This window comes from Lycium barbarum, chromosome 3, assembly GCF_019175385.1.
Source record: "Lycium barbarum isolate Lr01 chromosome 3, ASM1917538v2, whole genome shotgun sequence".
In the NCBI taxonomy this organism is placed as follows: domain Eukaryota; kingdom Viridiplantae; phylum Streptophyta; class Magnoliopsida; order Solanales; family Solanaceae; genus Lycium; species Lycium barbarum.
Window position 1 is genome coordinate 91,997,377 of NC_083339.1, and position 6,014 is coordinate 92,003,390.

Here is a 6,014-nt window from a genome sequence, read left to right on the forward strand (position 1 = left end):
TCACTTACAACAATCACCATTTGCATCCTACAACTTCATTTTCTCAATTACATAATTTATAATAAAATCACATACTTTCCGACAACAACTCAACAATAAATTTTTCATGCTAACTTAAGCCATTATTCTTCCATTTACTTCACAAAGCTAAAATCAACACAATTAACATACTAAATAATATTTGTTCATCTCCCCTTCACCCTACACCACACGGACACACACACATTCAATATTCTTCATGAATTTCATCCATCTTCGCATACTACAACATTCACAAACATCCATAACATATAGAAGAAGAGAAATTCTTACCTTTTCCTTCAACTTCCTCACTTGACTAAAGTTGTGAACTTGCAACAAAGAGGAAGATTCTTGCTTCAACAACTATACCATGTTAAAGAGGGCCTTCAAATTAGTAGGAATACATGAAGAAATAAATTTTTGGAACAAGATTTCCCATGGCCAAATTTCCATGGGGTTGGCCGAATGGCCTCCCCTTTGTTCTTGCTCTCTTTTTTTTTTTTTTTTTTTTTTGTTGTCTTGAATTTTCTAGAATGAAAATGATGAATACATGGCCCTTTTTATTATTAACCACATGGATTAATTAATCCATGGGCTAGGGCCAAGGCTTGGCCGGACACCTCTTAGACTTGGGCCTCTTTTTCCCTTTTTTTTTAGCCCAATTAGTTGGCTAGCATTTGTAATTCATGGAACAAATTTTTTTCAAAATTCCAATTTTGCCCTTAGCATCCCTCGAGATTTTTCACATCAATATTTCTCATGAACAACTTATATAACAAACAAGATCAAATATAGTCTAATCTTTAACTTGTCACAATTATTTCAAATTTCCCAAATGTGCAAAAATGCGGGATATAACACTTCTTTCCCATGTTAGTAGCATTTGGATAAGTAACAACTTTTCCACTAGACAACACCTTTGGCAAAAATTGCTATACAGGATATCTCCATCTATTATACCTATTATACCTTCCTGGATATTGAAATCCCTTAGATGTTGTTGCCATTGTTTGTTTCTCAGTTTTTACTTCCTCACTCATCTTCACTTCTGCCTCTCCTTCATAGACATCCTCTTTTTTTCTGCCTTCAACTCAGGATTTACCACTCTACATTCTTCCTTTGAATGGCCTTGTAACTTACATTCAGTACAATACTTAGGCAAATGATCATACTGAATCTTTACTTTCATAACAATCACTTCCTTGGTCTGGTCATCTTCAATCTCCATCATAACAAACTTAGGAAGATCAGATAATAAATCGAGTTGCACCTTTACCCTAGCACAATTAGGCCTGGTTTTATTAATAGTAGCCATGTCCAATAACAATGGTTTCCCAACTATCGATGCTAAGGTAAACAAGGATTCCTTAACAAAGTAAGTAGGTAGTAAATAAAGGAAAGATATCCATGCCATTGCAATTGAAGTCTCTTCATCAACCCTAAAATGGGAATCATATATGAGAGGTCTCATCTGATAAGACTTACCATCCTTAGACATCAACCAAAATACACTCTTAGAGGAGATGTTTATGAAATCTTCCATTAAAGAACATCTAATCAAAATATATCGATCTCTTAGGAATCTAACTTGACACTTTCCCTTAGCACCACATTGACTTGGAACAATATCTCTCAACTCATCCATTTCTGGTCAGCCTTATGAGAACTTACCTACAATAGCATGCTTTAAATTCTCTATTTGCTCCATTCTTAATACTTATGATGTAGTCCAACGCACCACTGGGATACCATCAGCATATTGAACCTCCTTGATAAGTATAGGATCAACAATGGGGGTGGTAGTAGGGGTACATTCATGCATAAGAGTCTGCATGCAGGTTGTAAGGTTTGTATCTTCAACTGATAGAAGCGGGAAAATAGGGTGAGAAGCGGGTATTTTCGTGTCGGTAAGGGAAGGGTAGTGCACTAAGTTGGACGTTGATGGAGGCTGGACAGCTGCCGTTGACAGCTGACCAGTGGCCAGAGTGGCCATATTGTGAAAGTAGGTTTAGATTATGGTTTGCATGGGAATAGGATGAGAGAGATCAACTATATATATCCTCGAGTTACTAATTCCTCTAGGTCAACATTAACATTTTTACCCAATAGTATCTTAAGAATTTTGAGAAAGAACCCTCATTTAATACTTTACCATAATCATAAATAGTGTAAGAAGAAAGAGGGAATTAAAGGAAGATAAAATGAGGGATTTAAGAAGGTTACCTTCCCAACATTTCACTCTCAAGAAGCTGAAATTCCCTCTCTGTGGCGGCTGAACATTAGGGTTTGAGGAAAATGGGGTCAAATCCCAAAATAAGCTTTTAAATAGGGATATAATGCTCGTCAACCGCTCTGGCAGTCTAGCAGTCGCTAAGGTGGCACTGCTTTAGCGGTAACTGCACTACTGGGGTGGTCTTTTAATTAATTGCATATCTCAATTTCAGCGGTTCATACTGGCGCTGTTGCGCAAGTGCTGAGGCGGCAAGACTGTTGCTATAATAGTCTAACTGGGCTCAGTGGCCCAAATCTAATATTTTACACACAATTTGTATGACAGGTCCAATCAAGTTAGCAATTTTTAAGAGCATATCGAGCCGAAGGTGTTTTAAGAGGTCAAGGACGCGAATTTCTCAAAATCATGGTAACGATGAAATGGGTCATTACAGGGAAAGGTAATATTATTGACTTGAGTTGTCATTCGTATCCATATCATACATTTATTGATTCCATGATATGCGTTGTTGTTGAAATTGATTCCATGCATGACATGCCTTCTATTACGTACATGATTGATTATGATGGTGAGAAAGTGATTGCTAGCTTCCGAGGTCTTTCCCAGAGAGTGAGAGTGATGGCCTGTATGGCAATTGGCACATGGAATTCCCAAGTCCCTCAAGGGTCATGGCTTTGAGGCATAGCCTTTAGCATGTTTGTACAATAGTAAAGAGTTGGCCTATGGGGCACTGCATTGCATTAAATTACATTCATTCATTGACTCATGACTGCTTAACGATGAATTACCTGCTCGTTCTAAAACTGTAACTGAAGATTGTTTCGTGACTATACATGATTTCCTTATCTACCTTACTTGTTAATTTCTTCATCTTATATGTGTTATCTAATCGTTGTCGGTCTATGATGCTAACGAGTACTAGTGCTGTACTCATACTACTCTTGATGCACGTTTCGTTGAGTGCAGAGTTTGATCCTGGATTCAGCTCGCGACCTTGAGATTGATTCCAAGGCTTTCCATTAGGAGATTTTAGGGTGGGCTATTACCCGGACCTCTGCAGCCCTGGATTTATTCTTGTGATTATCTGTCTATTTCTGAATCCACAGACTATTTTCTGTCATATTTTGAGACTTGTATCCAAGTAATTCAGATGTTGTATTAAGTATTAGAAGCTCTTATATGAGTTCAGACAAGGTCTTGGGGTTGTAACTGTATTAGTACTTCCGCACTTATTTTATATATATCTATCAAGACTATTTAGCATAATTTGGTATCTACCTACGCATGTCTTTCAACAAAATGAATGTGATTAAGGGGATGGTTCGCCCACTAGGGGGGATAGCATGGGTGCCATCATGACTCGTGAAATGGGTTGTGACAGTAATTAATTTTGGAGGCTTGTTGGATCACAAGACCATAAGTTTGTAACTTGAATTTGGTGACTTGTTTTGCTGTTTTAGTGTGTGGCAACAACTCAAGTCTTGTAATGTGCTAAATTTACATTTTGTTTTGTAATTATGTCCAATGGAGGAGACTAGTTTTCCTTTTGAGAATAGCAAGTTTGGCATTCATGTATAATATGAACCTACAGTGGTGTTGAATAAAAATATAATTTCATTAGGGAGTTGCTTCAACATGTTGACAATTTAAGAAGGGTGCTACCACATTAAATTGATAATCTGTTATTTTATTTGATTTAAGGGATTTTACGAACTGTGTTAAGAAAAAAAAAAGTGTTGCACTTTTAAACCTTTTTCGCATGGGCTTATTTCTGCTACTAAATTATTACGAATATCTTTCTGAATTAATTTCTTCTGAACGTATTAAATTAGCTTTTGTTTCATAAGTGGCATCCTCCCAAAGGGTTAGCGACAATCTCTACTTGTACTAGCTTCATCCACCTTGTTGTTGAGTTCCTTTGTCATAAGTCTTTTGTTGTTGTTTATTTCACCTTCATGCACCTTGAGTTTAGGATTGAGAATACGACATTCCTCCTCAATGTTTCCCTGTAACTTGCATTCAAAACAATATTTGTGAAGATGGATCATACCTAATCTTCACTATTTCAGTCATTATAGCCCTAATCTTCTCATCCTCAATATCCATGCACACACGTTTTGTTAATTCTGTGCGCAGATCCACTAATACCATCACCCTAGCACAACTAGGATGAGTTTTGTTGACTATAGCAACATCCAAATGTAGTGGTTTTCCAACTACAGAAGCCAATGAAAACAAAGATTGCTTCACTAAGAAAGTAGGAAGCAAAATAGGGAATAAGGTCCACGCCATAGCCATTGTTGTTTCTTCCTCAACTTTGAACTTAGCATTATATATTAGGGTTATCATCTAGTAGTAATATACATCCTTTGAGTTGATAAAATATGAATCCTTAGATGTGATATTCACAAAATCCTCCATCAATGACAATCGTATGAGCACATGTCAATTCCTAATGAACCCTATTTGGCACTCTCCCTTAATACCACATTAGAAATATCAGTCATACATCTCCCCAAAACCTGGAAGTCATAAGTACAAGAGCCACTAAGTACAGAGTACAAGTCTGAATACTACAAATACTGTCCGAAATTAAGACATGAAAGGAAGATAGAAATGGAGTCAAATACCGTGGAACAGCCAGTAGCTCACCCTGAAAACTCTAAAAGAAATACCTAAACGGTAGGCGGGAACTCCTTCACTACTCAAACTCGAAATAGAACCTGCACACAAGAGGTTCAGTAAGTGTAGATTGGGTACGGGGAAACATGTGTACTCAGTAGCATTAAATCCCTAAACTGAAGAGATGGCGAGGGTTGGTCTTTCTGATAATCACCTCCACACTTCGTTAGTAACCAATTCAACAATTCCTAATCAGTTAAGCAAATAAGAGTATAAAGTCCATAAATCAAGTAAGTCACAAAACTCGGTTATTGCCAAGAACTGATATAAAAGTCAAATAATGAGAATGCGATCAAATAAGAATGGTACGCAATGCAAATGAGGTACAATGCAATGGCCAATATGTACAAGTACACACACGCTCCTGTAGTATGTTTCACGCGACCCATGTAGGACTCATGAGGTCCATATATTAACCCGAAATTCTAGATCCTCCAGATCATATCGGGTATCCAGCTGATAGGCTATATTTTAATCACCACTCCATCTAGTACCATCTCCAATCGGGCCACCACAGACCGTCCCGTATGATTCATCAATAAATATGACAGTGATATCATATGAAGTATGAAATGAATATGTGTACAACATGTAACCACATGATATCAAGTCAATGCCAAAAGATAGTTTATTTCATAATTTAAACGAGAAGTAGAGCAATGAATGCACAATAAATGAATCACAAAGATTAAGAAAGTATGGCCATCATAAGCCCATTTCACCCAAATAAACAAGTCAAACAAGTAGATTTAACAACTGCCAGTTAATGCTGATATGCTTTGGCATTCTCTACTTCACACAATTATTTCTTTTCATTAATATACACATAACATGGCACCGATATCGGTATAAGTGCTCGTCACCTCGTGAGTATGGGACCCCCAGTTCCCCATTATTCCACTTAATTAAATTAAACCATCACAAACTTCATAAAGAGACTAGTAAGTCTTAACTTGCCTTAATTTCGAAGCCCAAACGATCAATCCACGACCTTGAACTTTCTTCGAGCTTCTGAACAAGTCCAATCTGTTTAAAAATGGAATCTATATATGACTCCCTAGACACCCATATTGCTATA